The following is a 15,032-nucleotide window of genomic DNA, read 5'->3' as shown; positions in this document are numbered from 1 at the left end:
AAATTTCGGTTATTGGGTCTAAAACTGGGAATGGGTAAAAAAACGGAATGGAACCCCGGACAGACTCCATTTGTGAAACTGCCCATCCGGAGCTTGTAGTATCCGGTCCGGGAGGTGCACGTAACAGCTGTCTCCTGGGAGATTAAGATTAAGGGCGTGGAGGGAGAATAGAATAGTGTGCCGAGGGCAGCGAGCCATGCAAGGGGACACAGTGCACCAATATGATATCCATGTCGACATTCGGGACAAATAAAAGAAGAAGTGAAAAACTAATTTTGACCTTCCCATTGTCGACCCAATGCTTCCCACTGTCGAGCATTCTGTCCCTCCTGGAGCAGGTCATATTGGGAGGTATGGGGGGTGCTTTGATCTCTCCCTTCTCATCTCCCTCCCTCCCTGGACAGACAACCCCCCCAGACCAGACACTACAAGCTCTGCGGATTCCAGAATGGAGTCAGTCCAGCGCTACGGGGTCCGGTTCCGGTTTTTACCAAGTCCTTCTAAAACCTGAAGGTAGATATATATGGCAATGATTCACCTGTGCGCAAGTCACATCCACAAAACTTGACCCATTGTTGGTGGTACTGGAAAACTGATAACCGCTGCATTAACCGTTTGAGTGCCAATGTTGCTGTGAGCGATCCTCAAAATATCCCGCTAAAAATGCCAGCGCCGCTCACAGCGACTGTTTTCGCTGTGACTGACGCTGGCATTTTAATGGCTATTTTGAGGATCGCTCACAGCAACATTGGCACTCAAAGGGTTAATAAGTAATAATATACCGAACGTAAGGAAATGCTTTCACACGTGCTCCGTCCTCTGATGGCTGTAACATGCACACCAGCAGTGTGAGCCCCAGGCCTGCAGGGTGCATGTACCTGTAGTGTGAGCCCCAGGCCTGCAGGGTGCAAGTACCTGTAGTGTGAGCCCCAGGCCTGCAGGGTGCATGTACCTGTATTGTGAGCCCCAGGCCTGCAGGGTGCATGTACCTGTAGTGTGAGCCCCAGGCCTGCAGGGTGCATGTACCTGTAGTGTGAGCCCCAGGCATGTAATACTATTCAGCAGGCACACCTCTGAGCCCCAGGCGTGTGCACACAGTGTAGCAATGTGTAATCCTGCCTTAGGGGGTTAAATTGTGACACCATGCTCACAGGGACTCCATGCAGTGTGTACTATACAGGGTGTATAACTGCCATAGGTGCTACATTGTGACTCCATGCAGTGTGTACTGTACAGGGTGTATAACTGCCATAGGTGCTACATTGTGACTCCATGCAGTGTGTACTATACAGGGCGTATAACTGCCATAGGTGCTACATTGTGACTCCATGCAGTGTGTACTATACAGGGCGTATAACTGCCATAGGTGCTACATTGTGACTCTATGCAGTGTGTACTATACAGGGTGTATAACTGCCATAAGTGTTACATTGTGACTCCATGCAGTGTGTACTATACAGGGTGTATAACTGCCATAGGTGCTACATTGTGACTCCATGCTCACAGGGACTCCATGCAGTGTGTACTATACAGGGCGTATAACTGCCATAGGTGCTACATTGTGACTCCATGCAGTGTGTACTATACAGGGCGTATAACTGCCATAGGTGCTACATTGTGACTCTATGCAGTGTGTACTATACAGGGTGTATAACTGCCATAAGTGTTACATTGTGACTCCATGCAGTGTGTACTATACAGGGCGTATAACTGCCATAGGTGCTACATTGTGACTCTATGCAGTGTGTACTATACAGGGTGTATAACTGCCATAAGTGTTACATTGTGACTCCATGCAGTGTGTACTATACAGGGCGTATAACTGCCATAGGTGTTACATTGTGACTCCATGTTCACAGGTACTCCATGCAGTGTGTACTATACAGGGTGTATAACTGCCATAGGTGCTACATTGTTGTGACTCCATGCAGTGTGTACTATACAGGGCGTATAACTGCCATAGGTGTTACATTGTGACTCCATGTTCACAGGTACTCCATGCAGTGTGTACTATACAGGGTGTATAACTGCCATAGGTGTTACATTGTTGTGACTCCATGCAGTGTGTACTATACAGGGTGTATAACTGCCATAGGTGTTACATTGTTGTGACTCCATGCAGTGTGTACTATACAGGGCGTATAACTGCCATAGGTGCTACATTGTTGTGACTCCATGCAGTGTGTACTATACAGGGTGTATAACTGCCATAGGTGCTACATTGTTGTGACTCCATGCAGTGTGTACTATACAGGGCGTATAACTGCCATAGGTGCTACATTGTGACTCCATGCTCACAGGGACTGCAGCCAGAATCCCCAATGCAGTGTGCACTGTACAGTGTATTATAGCTGATAGAAGTGTCACATGGTGACTCCATACTTACCGCAGCCCGGCGCCTTCGTTCTGTTCTCTGTTTGTATCAGTTGGTTCTGTGGCTTTAAGAGGAAACTGGAGTCAGCCAGAGCTGCGGGTCCCGGAAACTACAAGTCAGAAGTTACTTTACCTTCAATTTGTCAGTCCCCCTGCAGGCCATGCTGGGTATACAGTGTTACTGGCTGGTACTTCCTTCCACTGCCCGCCCCCTACAGCTCCTGGCCTGTCCTCCTACATACATTACATACACAGCACTAGGCTGCAGCTTACACACTTCCCCTGCACACACACACTGCACACTGTAACACTTTCCCAGCCCCCACACACTGCACACTGTCTGTAGCACTTCCCCTGCTCACACACACTGCACACTAGGGATGGCCGTCGACTATCGATGTTCTCAAAACATCGATGGTTGGGACCTAGTGCTCGATGTTTTGGGCATCGATATTGGATGGTCGAATAATTTTATGCCATCGATGGATGGCTTCCGATGGTAAAAGTTGATATATCGGCCGATATTTACCGATAATCGGTCGAAAATCGGCCGATGCTCGCTCCCGTGGATCTTTTGCTAAATCTTCTGATCTTACGTGCTGCACAAAAGATCAGAAGATTTAACAAAAGATCCATAGGAACGCACAGGGGATCTTAAGAAAAATCTTTGGTAAAGATGTGCGCTTGCCTGAAATCTTTTGTCCAGATCGGACAAAAGATTTGAAGGCTAATTTATGCGCACATCTTAAGATCGCAGATCTTTCTAGTGTGTGGGCACCTTTACACTTCCCCAGCCAACACACTGCACACTGTGTGTGTGTGTGTGTGTGTGTGTGTGTGTGGGACACGATCTCCCAGAGGGTGGTCGTGGGGGCACGAACCATGGAAGGGGTGTTGCGGGGGAGAGGTGGGTTGTGGGGAACCCTCTCTGCACCGCACCCCCCCTACACACACACACGTTATCTCTTTCCGGTACATAGACCCTTAAGGTGCCCACACACTAGAAAGATCTGCGATCTTAAGATGTGCGCATAAATTAGCCTTCAAATCTTTTGTCCGATCTGGACAAAAGATTTCAGGCAAGCGCACATCTTTACCAAAGATTTTCCTTAAGATCCCGTGTGCGTTCCTATGGATCTTTTGTTAAATCTTCTGATCTTTTGTGCAGCACGTAAGATCAGAAGATTTAGCAAAAGATCCACGGGAGCGAGCATCGGCCGCTTTTCGACCGATTTTTGACCGATTATCTGTAAATATCGGCCGATATATCGGCCGATTTATCGAAAATCGGCCCAAAAAATCGTTCTAGTGTGTGGGCTAAATTTAATAGGGGGCGATTTTTAGGCATGTTTAAAAAATCACACAAAATCACACTTTTTAAAATTGCATTATTTGGCCGATTTTCGTATATTTAATAAGATGCGAATTTGTGGCAAAATAGCGCAATAAAGTGCGATATAGTGCGATTTTCAGTCATGAAAATCGGCACATTTTCAGAAATGTGCGATCTTGGTTGAAAAAAAATGAAAAAAAAAAAAAACGGCGTGGGGTCCCCCTCCAGAGCATAAGCAGCCCCGGGCTCAAAGAGCCGGTCCTGGTTTCATAAAATCACTGGGCAGAACAAATAGAGTTCCCCTGGATTTTACAAAACCAGCACCAGGCTCAAGGGCTGGTCCTGGTTCCGAAAATACGGGGGACAAAATAAGTAGGGGTCCCCCGTATTTCAACAACCAGCACCGGGCCCAACCAGCCAGCAGGGTAATGTCTGGGGAAACTTTTTATACAAGGGATCCTGGGAAAGTGTGGACCCCCCCCAAAGAAGAGGTCCCCCCTCCAGGACTTACCAGCCCATGCTGAAAGTCCGGGGCTGTCCCCAATGCCCCTGGGCTGTGGGCATCGAGCTGATTCTGTGTAAAAAATATTTGAAAAACTATGGAACTATGAGTCCCAGCAAGCCTCCCCCGCATGCTGGGACTTGGAGAACCACAAGTCCCAGCATGCGGGGCATTAAAGGGCCCGCTGGCACTTGTAGTTCCACAGTAAAAGAAATAGATAAATAAACACACTGACACCCATTAAAAATAAAACTTTAATACATCCAAAGCCCACACATACTGATACTTACCTATCTTGAGCCCGTAGGTAGGTCCCTGGGTCCGGGGTCCGATGCTCCAGGGCTGTAGAGTCCGAGGTCCGGGGCTGAAGAGTCCGGGGTCCAGGATCCCAAAAAATCCATAGGGGGACCTGTGGAAGAAAATCCTCCTCACCAAGGTCCTCATACGAAGATCTGTCCTCTTGATCCGACATAGTCCAGGTCTTCTTTAAAAAAAAAAAAAGCGTCTACACCAGCTGCTACCCGTCTGATGAACTAGCCGGAGAGACGCTGATGCTCCATCTTCAGCGTCTCTCCTCCGAATGATTCTATTGGCCTAGCGGCCAATCAGGAGCCAGGGGGATGACTGCTTTGACCGGTCAGGGGGATGACTGCTTTGACCGGTCAGGGGATGAATGGTTTGGCTGGGGGGACTTGTATAAAAAGTCTCCCCCGGCTGTGGCATTACCCTGCTGACTGGTTGGGCCTGGTGCTGGTTGTTGAAATACGGGGGGACCCCTACTCATTTTGTCCCCCATATTTTGGGAACCAGGACCGGCCCTTGAGCCTGGTGCTGGTTTTGTCAAATCCAGGGGACCCCTATTTGTTCTGCCCCGTGATTTTATGAAACCAGGACCAGCTCTGGAGGGGGGACCCCACTCCGTTTTTTTTTTTTTCACACCAGAACCATGCACAGATCTCAATGATCAACTTTTAAAATATGCGATTTTCTGAAAATGGCCGAAAACCGCAGTTTTTACATAACGGTTATAAACGGTGTTTGTTCAGCTGTAAATGATACTGAGGGACACAGCCCTAATAGCCAGGAGAAGCAGTATGCTGTAGTATGCTGTGCAACACCTCCCTCTACTGGACATTTATAATAGTTACTACTCCGTTTTAAATTCAAGGGCTTGACAACTATTTTTTTCTATGACTATTCATTCTTTTAAAACACATAGTAATTGTATATACATGTAACTGAATAAGGTACTCCTTGCACAGCATGTGAGATATAAGCTGGAAATGCACTAAACGATGTGCAAACAACGCGATGATCGTCTCAATTTCCATAGAACAGCAGAAAATACAAATGATCTAGGGGGTTATTGTGGTTGATTTGCTCGGATGCGAATTCGCACCCTTGGAAGTCAACCAGAACTCACCCTGCGAATGGTGGTACACCATACTTGCCTACTTTTGAAAACTAGTTTCAGGGAGATTAAAGTTGGTAGCAGAATTTTGCACAGCGCCCCATTGAGGGGGGTGTGTCATGCCCCACCCACAGGGCGTGTCTAGCTCCATATCTATTTCTAGAAGCGTGGGTGTGTACTGCTATATCTGGGAGGAATCATTTAAAATTACTTATATCCAAAAGTAGATGAGCCCCAAAGCAGTTAGTAAGAGCTAATATACTTGGTAAAGTGCTGGGAAATGGTGCTGATGATTCAATGTAAATGTATCTATCTCTCATTCCTTTTTTCCCCCCAAAATGTAACTTGGGCTTGGTAAAATGAGGGAGATTGCTAGACTAATGAGGGAGATAGGGAGATTGCTGCTATTTCAGGGAGTCTCCTGCAGAATGCAGGAGGGTAGGCAACTATGTGGTACACTGCCCCCCCTCCCCCCCTCGCAGTGTGTGTTCTCACTCAGGGCCACGACCATCGAATGATGTGGACGCATATGCATACCTCCCAACTGTCACGATTTTAGAGGGACAGTCCCGATTTTCGGGTCCTGTCCCGCTGTCCCACCCGCGGCAGGCATTGTCCCGCTGCGGGGGGTGGCAGTTGGGAGACCCCCCAATCTAGTAGAATAGCCGCTGTGCGCATGCACACAGCGTCTATTCTCGTATGAAAATGAGGTCGTGACTAATTAGCATAAGCCGCACCCTCATTTGCATACACCCCGCCCCCTTTCCCGGCGTCCCTATTTCTTTTAATCAGAAGTTGGGAGGTATGCATATGTTAGATTTGCGTGCACACTCGACAGGAAGTGGGCGGGCAGCTGACATCTGGTGATGTCAGGTGTCCGTCCCTGGCACCGACATCACGACTGATTACCATGGGAACGCCCAGTGTTTACATGGGAACGCGAGTATCCACCGCCGCCGCACGCCTCCCGGCTGAAATCGGCCCTGTTCTGATGGTGGGTGTCTGCACATGTGCGTATTTGAACATGTGCAGACCTCGGGGGCAAACGGCTTTGGCGATTTTTCTATTTGGTGAACCATTCGCTCCAGATGATGACGTCAACTGCCGCCCTGTTTTTGCCCATCTCCGGCTGAAATAAAATTAACAGAATTGTTAGCGATAATGTCAGAGATGCCTACTGTGCGAGGAAATACACATGGGAGCACGCGATAGTGGGTACACATTGGACAATGATTTGGAGCAAAACATCAGATCATCCAAAATGTTTCCAGAGTCTTTGATCATAATCGGGCGAGGTGCACTACCTTCAAAAGAGGATGATAAAGTGGTTAAACAACCGGCTGATCAGCTTCTAATACTATGTTCTCATTGTCACCTCTGCAAAATCCTGGGTTTTTGGCAGGGCACAGATAATCTCAGCTCACAGACCCCCTTCACACTGCACCTTGGAGTTCTGCTTATAAAGTGCTTGCAGTTTGTTCACAACCTGCTGCTGGGTTTTATGGATGCCATGGGCAGACAGGATTTTTGACATGTTGTAGTACAATGTCGAATCCTTGACAGTGCCAGTCACTTGCTGCTTTATTTCCTCCTCCCCTCTCACAGCCAGCAGCTCCAGCACCTCCTCATCACTCCAGTGAGCCCTGTCTCATCTCCTCTCTGCAGCATTAAATGGATGTCACCTGGGCCCTTATTCTGATCGGTGCGGCCGGAGCCGAATATGCGGCCAGGACCGTGCGTGCGAAACCCCGCCTTCCATACGGATCGCCAACTCCGTCCGTATGCGGTAAGAAGCTGGCCGAACGGACCGCACGTGTATTTTTCACGGAATACGCCTCCTCCATCTCAGGGAACCTCCCCCATCATTCGATGGTCGCAGACCATCGAATGCAGGACCGAGTGGTCCACCAGCTCCCGCAACCTCAGACCACACGGACATTTTTCCGTGCAAAAGCAGGGATCTGGGCGGGCAGCTGACATCCGGCGATGTCATATGTCCGCCCCCTACACGTGCGTCACGAGTGCATTGCCATACGTACGCCCATCGTTTGCATGGGAACGCCCATGAAACGCGGGGCGTATGCATATGGTAATGAGCCCAAATAGCCCTTCACACCCCTCTCCACCCCCTGTTCGGAGTGTTCACATATCATGCGGGATTTGGCCGTACGCCCCGCTCGCACATGCGCAGAGACGCCTCTGCACATGCGCAGACACAAAACATCGGCGGCCCGAACGCACGCGGATATAACCGCACCGATCAGAATAAGGGCCCTGATCTCATTCCCCAATCAGCTAGCTTTTTCACATCCTGTGTGAAAAACCCGGGCCGCGCCTGTTCACACTGGCGTGCACCAGTGTAATTCCCAGGAATAACCCTGCAAAAAACCTGTATGAATTCCCGGGGCATTACACCCGGGAATTTCACTGACACCCATTCACACTGAGCCATGACACAGATAATTAATGCTTGCCCTGGCAAAATCCGGGTTTTTGAGGCGGTGAGAATGGGACATAACGCATGTTTGAAAAATGATAGTTAGGGGCTGGTTGTTTCTCTCTTTCCATTTTATCACATTTTGGAGCTTGGTCTGATGTGCGGCACCATCTTGCTGAAAATGTCATATCCAGGTTAAATGATAGAAAAGTTTGTAAAGTCTGGCAGCACGGATGGTGTAATGGTTAGCATTGCTGCCTCACAGCACTGAGGTCATGAGTACGCAGGGGATTAGCCTGATCATAGGGGGCTCCATGACAACATTTTAAAGAGGCCACTGTCCAAATGTTGTAAGAGTGACCCCTCTCTGCAGTACTTGCCATAGTTAATGTTATGCCCCATAGTAGTGTCCTAGTATATTTTATGAACCATTGTAGTGTCCTAGTTCACATTATATCACACAGTAGAGCTGTCAGTAGACATCATGCAACACAGTACCCACAATTCACCACGGGTAATATACAGAATCCCCCGTTCATATTATGTCACATTAGAGGGCTCCCTATTCATATTATGCTACACTAGTTCATGTTGTACCACAACACAGTACCCTTCATTTCAAACATTACAAGGCCCCCTGTTTATTTTATGCCACACTATAGTGCCTTCCCTTCATATTGTGCTACATTACATTACCCCAGTTCATAGTATACCACATTACAATAAGAAGGTCAGATTTTGCTACATTTCAGTTCCTATTTCAGATTAAACCATATTACAGTGCCCCCTTTAACATTATAACATTAATGACACACAACAATCATTTACAGTAATATCTGACATCTGGTGGGAGGTGCTGGTGAGGAGCTCTGTCTCTGGCGCTAGTAATATAATCTCAGCGAGCGCCTGCCAATTGTAATAGGTAGCTGAAGCTCTATGCAAGGTGCCGGTCTTTATGCCGCCTCCTTCTCTTCCTCCCTCCCAGGAAGAAAAATTACTGAAGCAAACTCGGCAGGTGTCCCTACAATAATCTTTAAAAAAAAAAAAAACTGTAAAAATTGTACAGGGGATTGCCTGTGGGCCCATGCCACGGGACCCCATAGCAATTGCATCCCCTGCACCCTCTATAGTTACGCCACTGCCCTTTACTTATAATTTTAGGTATCAGGTGAAATGAGGGTGAATAGAAAGAATTGCTCTGCATTACCTCATCACCCCTTCATTCTGCTTTTTATTTTTCTTTGGCGGGATGCATATTACCTAAAAATGCAGCCAAACCTCTCATAGGGCCAGATGTATCAAGCTTCAAAAGTGATAAAATGAAGAGTGATAAAAAGCCAGCCAATCAGCTCCTATCTGCCATGTCGCAGGCTGGGTTTGAAAAATAACAGGCAGGAGCTGATTGGCTGGCGGTTTATCACTCTCCATTTGATCACTTTTTGAAGCTTGATACATCTGGCCCATAATGCCGCTTGGCTGCTTACTACATATGCACCAAGCTAAAGAAGCCAAAACACATTGGGTGAGAGTGGCCTTTGCCATGGAAACATTGGACATTGTAAACCATGGGAGGGGCAGCAGGACTCTAATTATACCCCTTTCACACTGCAGCTCTTAACTGGTATATTGCCAATTATTTAGCCTTAAAAACCGGTTAGAGCTGCAGTGTGAAAATGCCAGTCTGCATTTACCGGTTACAAATAACCGGTACTTGCAAATGGGTAAAAAGAGTCCTACACGGTTCAGAGACGTTTTTTATGCAGTGTGAACTAGGGATGGCCATCGTTGCCATTGCCAATCGATGGCAATTCTGCAACTGCCCATCGATAGTGTGTAACTATGCACTGGATGACCATCAATATTTTTACATATCGATGGTCATCCATTGTGTTTGATTGATTGGCCTGTGGGCCAATCAAAACACGGGGGCGTGGCTTCGCGGGTGTCGGGGCGGAGCTATGCTCCGCGTCCCGGCACTTTGAAAAAAAAAACGCAAAACATTGTTTTGCTATTCCATCGATGGAGGGAAACCATCTGGTTCTCCCCCATCGATGGCAAAAGTATTCGACATTGGCCATGAACCATCGATGATTTTGAATCATCGATGGCCATCCCTAGTGTGAATGGCTCTGAACCGGTATATGGGACTCAGGCAGCAGTGAGCACTGAGCTGGCTATCAGCGCAGTGAATATTTAATGAGCGTGAGCCGATCATTACATATGCGCATATGTAATGAGCCGATCATTACATATGTGCATATGTAATGAGCGACTCCTGCTCATTACATATGTACTGCGCTGTCTTATAGCTACTGTCTGTCCTGCTTTTACACTGCAAACCTGCTTAAGACCCGGTATTTATGTGCGGTGTGAAAGGGGTTTAATGCGGTAATATACCGTTTCAAAATACCGGGTCTTAAACATTTAGGCAATGTGAAAGCAGTATTAGTAAGAATATCCTGCTGTAATCAGGACAGTGGCGCCGAGAGGGGGGGTTACTTTTTACGGTACTTGTTTAGTTTCACGGCGGCAGTTACGTACTTAGCGTAGCGTCCCTTTCAGAATCAACCTTGTGTTCCCACGACCAGCGTAGTCAGTCAGCATAGGGCGGTATTCAATGAGCCAGAATCGCCAAGTTTTATGGCGATTCTGTGTTTTTTTCGTGTCTGTCGGTGATTTTTGGAGCTCCAAATGCGAATCACCCTATTCAATGACCTATAATCGCCGATGAGGACCGGTGAATGAAGCACCAATCGCCAAATGTTATTCTCTACAAATCGCCGTTTTTAGTCTATAGGATTTTGCATGGGGAATCGACGGTAGTCGAGGGGAATCGCCAAAAGTGTATTCAATGAGAAGTTGGCGATTCCTTTTTCTTGTTACATATCGCCGTTCCTCACCGAGTGTCCCTCGTCATCTTTTTCTGGTGAACTTTTATAGGAACATGTCAAATAATTGGTTTTAAGTGTTCTATTTAACTGTGCAAGTGTAATGTATTATTATTTGCTGCCCTTGTGTGATGTGATGGTCGTAGAAGTGCTATACAAATATATATTTAATTTTTTGAGGTATTTTTTTTTTCTCCCACAAAGCACTGTTCTTACCCATGGTGCACCTCACTTACCCATGATTCTCCTCCCCACCTCACTCCTTCGTTTGGCCTTTGTGCAGATTACCCCGATTTTGCCGTCTGCTGTATTGTAAGCGTTTATTCAGGGTAATTTGCATTTTTCATGCATTTCACTGCAATTTTTTAAACACTGACGACATTAATGAAGCTGTTTAGGGAAACGCAGGGTTGGCTGAGAATCGCCGTTAGGGCCGGCGATTCTCAGCCACGTTGAATAGGGTGACTCGGCGACTCCCCACGAATCCCCATGCATGGCGATTGGCAGCAAAAAACCGGCGATTGGCTGGCGAATGAAAAAACTGAATCGCTGTGACCAACGATTCAGCTCATTGAATACCGCCCAATGTGTGTTCCGCGCGACCAGCTAGTCAGTGTAGTAGTCAGGGTAGTCAGTCAGAAGTAGCGTAGTGTGTTCACCTAGTCAGCATAGGCAGTTCTAGTCAGCGTGTGACAGGCAGATGTCATTACTGTCTCAGGTGTATGATATGGCAGGTGTGAATGTGTTCCTGAAACACCCCCACTATCCACGCAAGCCCGAAGCGTGGCGAGCGCAGCGTTATGCGTCCTACCGACCTTTTCATACCCCGCTATCCACGTCGGTGTGGAGTTGAATTTATAAAGTGTGGTGAGAGCAGCGAGCCACTGAGCCCGAAGCGTGGCCAGCGGACGTGGAATACATGTGAAGTAATCCACGTCCCCTCGCGGGGCCCACTGCGCTCGCCACGCTTCAGGCTCGGTGGCTTGCTGTGCTTGCCACACTTTATAAAATCGACTCCACGCCGACGTGGATAGGGGGGGTATGAAAAGATCGGGAGAACTCGTACCGCGGCCCCTCGCCATGCTTCGGGCTGCCGTGGATAGTGGGGGTTTAAAAAGGAGGCATTTGCCAGTATGTAACATGGAGCACTGGCAAATGCCTCATTCATTGTGAATGAGACGCACTTGCGTCCGCCACGCCACTTGCGCACACGCTACAGAACCCCTAACCCTGTCCGCAGGGTTGATGTACTGTACCCTGCCGCAATAGCTAAGGAGACGCAGGAGCGTCTGGTGCCGGCGGTGTGAGAGAGGCACTGACTAGGCTTGCCAGGGACGCCGGGGACAGAGATGAAGTTCCCGGCAACACTTGTGTAGTTTCACGGCGGCAGCCTACACTGATAACGTAGCTTAGCCTGGCGCCATGAAACTAGACAAATAAGGCAGCCGCTGGGCTACGCTATTAGCGTAGCTTCAAACGTAGCGTAAGCTGCTGCCGTGAAACTAAACAAGTACCCTTTTTACCCAGGCCCCGGTCTGATGGAGTGGCCTGGGTCCCGCTCCCCAAACAGCTGGGCTGTGGGAGAGAGGACAGCCTCTCTCTCCCCTGCTCAGTGCACTCTGCTAAGGGAGAGAAAGAGGCAGCTGCAGCGGCGCCTGTCCTTGCAGTGCTGTACAATGCCGCCCGCACCCCCACCGGCACCCGCTCGCCCAAACAAAGATTTTTTTCTCTCAAAGGTGCATGGCCATCCCTCCCAGGGGGCCTCACCCCTCCTGATGGCCACGCCCATTCATTTTACCGGGGCCCGGCCTCTGACAAAAGTATTACCTACTGCTATTGATGTAAAGTAAAGCTTCACTGCAATGCATAGTAAATAATTATTTGGCAATACATTTATTGCCACATGCAGTGGAGGAATGTGTGGGTCCGGGTCAAGCGGGGTGGGGGAGGGGCAGAGATATCAGTGTACGGGGCCCCAAGATTCTCTACATATTTGACCTGCATGTTAGGATCACAGTGCACAGTGTCCCTGTAATGTAACACAACGCCAGTCTTACCATGATCAATGGCAAAATGATATTTAACACAATTTAGTTGTAGAGTTTTTTGTCTGACGGAGAATAATTGAAATCCCAGACTGCAGCAGAGCATATTTTCTTTACAGTTCTAATCCATCCTGTCCATTATTTCTTCAAATAAAATTATAAGGCAAAATTTATGCAAATTAATCTTCATAACGTTTGAGAAAAGATAATGAAAAATATGTTTTACTAACCTGCTTTTATCCCTTTTTAATTCTGTAATATAGAACTATCCATATCAATGTGGATTTAAACTTTGCCTCTTTATTCCATGTTTTCTGTATCCATTAATAGATGTTTCATCTTTATTGAGAAGTTCTCTGTGTACCGCGAGATAAATAGCTGCCTGCGGCGGGCTGCATTCTCCTGAAGATTAATGCAGCCTCTACTGCATGTAATTTAGTGTCTGGATCTAGAATTAGGAGTTAATCCACAAGTAGCTTCCAGTTTGGAAGTGACTGCACATGCACAATCACACGGGTGTCAAACACAAGGCCCGCGGGCCAAATCCGGCCCAACAGACCTCGTCATGTGGCCCGCGCAGCCGCCGCCAGCCTTCACCTTTTATTCTCTTTTTTTTAGATCTTTTTTGAGAGGGTTTTTTTGCACTGCCGGCGGCCATGTTCCTGTGGTCTTTTAAGATGTCTGCGGCCACAGGAACATGGCCGCCGGCCTCCACGGCTACGTGGAGGAGGGCCCAGCAGCCTGTTCCCTCTTATCGAGGCAGTGGCAGACGCTGGGTGGGGACGTCATGATGATGACGCCTCCCACCCACGCGTCTGCAGAGAGGAAGGAAGGCAGGCCGAGTCGGGGGGCCGCAGCAGGACAGGCCGCGGCGCAGAGAGTGGAATTGAAATTACTGGAGCCGCAGCAGCAGTAAAGGAGCCTGAGGGATAAAATACAGTAAGTTACATAAAAAAAACAATATATCTGGTGGTGGTGTCATGGCATTACTTTTATATTATACAGGGGGAGCAGCCTGTGGTGTCATGGCATTACTTTTATATTATACAGGGGGAGCAGCCTGTGGTGTCATTATTGTACAGGGGGAGCAGCCTGTGGTGTCATGTTATAATATAAAAGTAATGCCATGACACCACAGGCTGCTCCCTCTGTATAATAATAATGCAATGACACCACAGGCTGCTCCCCCTGTATAATAATTTGTGTCATGGCATTACTATTGTTATATTATACAGCGGGAGCAGCCTGTGCTGTCATTGCATTATTATTATACAGCGGCCCTTTGAGGGTGACCAAACTGCTGATGCGGCCCCCGATGAATTTGAGTTTGACACCCCTGATCTAACACTATGATGCTGCCTCCACCTCTTACACCTCCAATGACATCTTGCCTAGCATTCAGTGCTAGGTGATTGTTCTGTGGGCCAGCACTTGTGCACTCTGCCAACTTTGAATGTTACATTGACAACTACTTTTAGCTTGCTTCTACTGTGAGGGACTGCTGGGTGCTGGTTCACTATTTTGCCATATCTGACCGCTGCTCTTCCAATTCTCTTATTTAACCATCTACACATCATGGATCTTGGTCAGCCCAGCCCAAAATTCTGGTATGGATGCCATGTTATACCCTTACCACCAGGAGCACCAACAGTGGCCATGCAGTGCAGGGGAGGTGTCCTCACCATTCCCTATGATGCCAGAACCACACTGCTCTTTGAGGACCCTAGGAACATAGTCTCTGTAAAGGGGCATGGTTGGCCATCATCTACCCACAACAGTGACGGTAGTTGATTTTCAACTAAGACTAAGGAGATGGAATCCACCATTGATGGCATGATTGTATGCTCCAACTGGTCACGTAATATTTTGCAGTCGCTCATGCTATATGGCCAACTGGACGATTTTACATGTGACCCGGTGCAGTGTACTGTGGGATGTAAATAGATGCCGTTCCATAGCTCTATACATTGCCTAGTGCGTGAGACCAATTTCTGGTGGTCGGGATCCCCGATCATTTACTCTTCATTAGCCTTTGCTGTGTGC

The 15,032-nt window shown here is 47.9% G+C and overlaps 1 protein-coding gene across 6 annotated transcripts in view; it reads right to left on the bottom strand.

Annotated features, from left to right (window-relative positions):
- LOC146021035 (nuclear body protein SP140-like protein) overlaps positions 1-2,660 on the bottom strand; it is a 33,900-nt gene extending 31,240 nt beyond the window's left edge. For 4 of the 6 annotated variants that reach the window (XM_083154868.1, XM_083155039.1, XM_083154983.1 and 1 more), the window contains exon 1: positions 2,387-2,526. The gene's annotated coding sequence lies outside the window, so the exon portion shown is untranslated. Of the gene's footprint in view, positions 1-2,386 lie in introns of all 6 variants that reach the window. The other 2 variants (XM_083155012.1, XM_083154928.1) reach the window with 2 other exon arrangements.
- Positions 2,661-15,032: the final 12,372 nt, after the last annotated feature.

Source organism: Crinia signifera, chromosome 1, assembly GCF_055691185.1.
Source record: "Crinia signifera chromosome 1, ASM5569118v1, whole genome shotgun sequence".
Lineage (NCBI taxonomy): Eukaryota > Metazoa > Chordata > Amphibia > Anura > Myobatrachidae > Crinia > Crinia signifera.
Note: the sequence above shows the minus strand (reverse complement) of the source record. Positions and strands in the feature narration are given on the sequence as shown.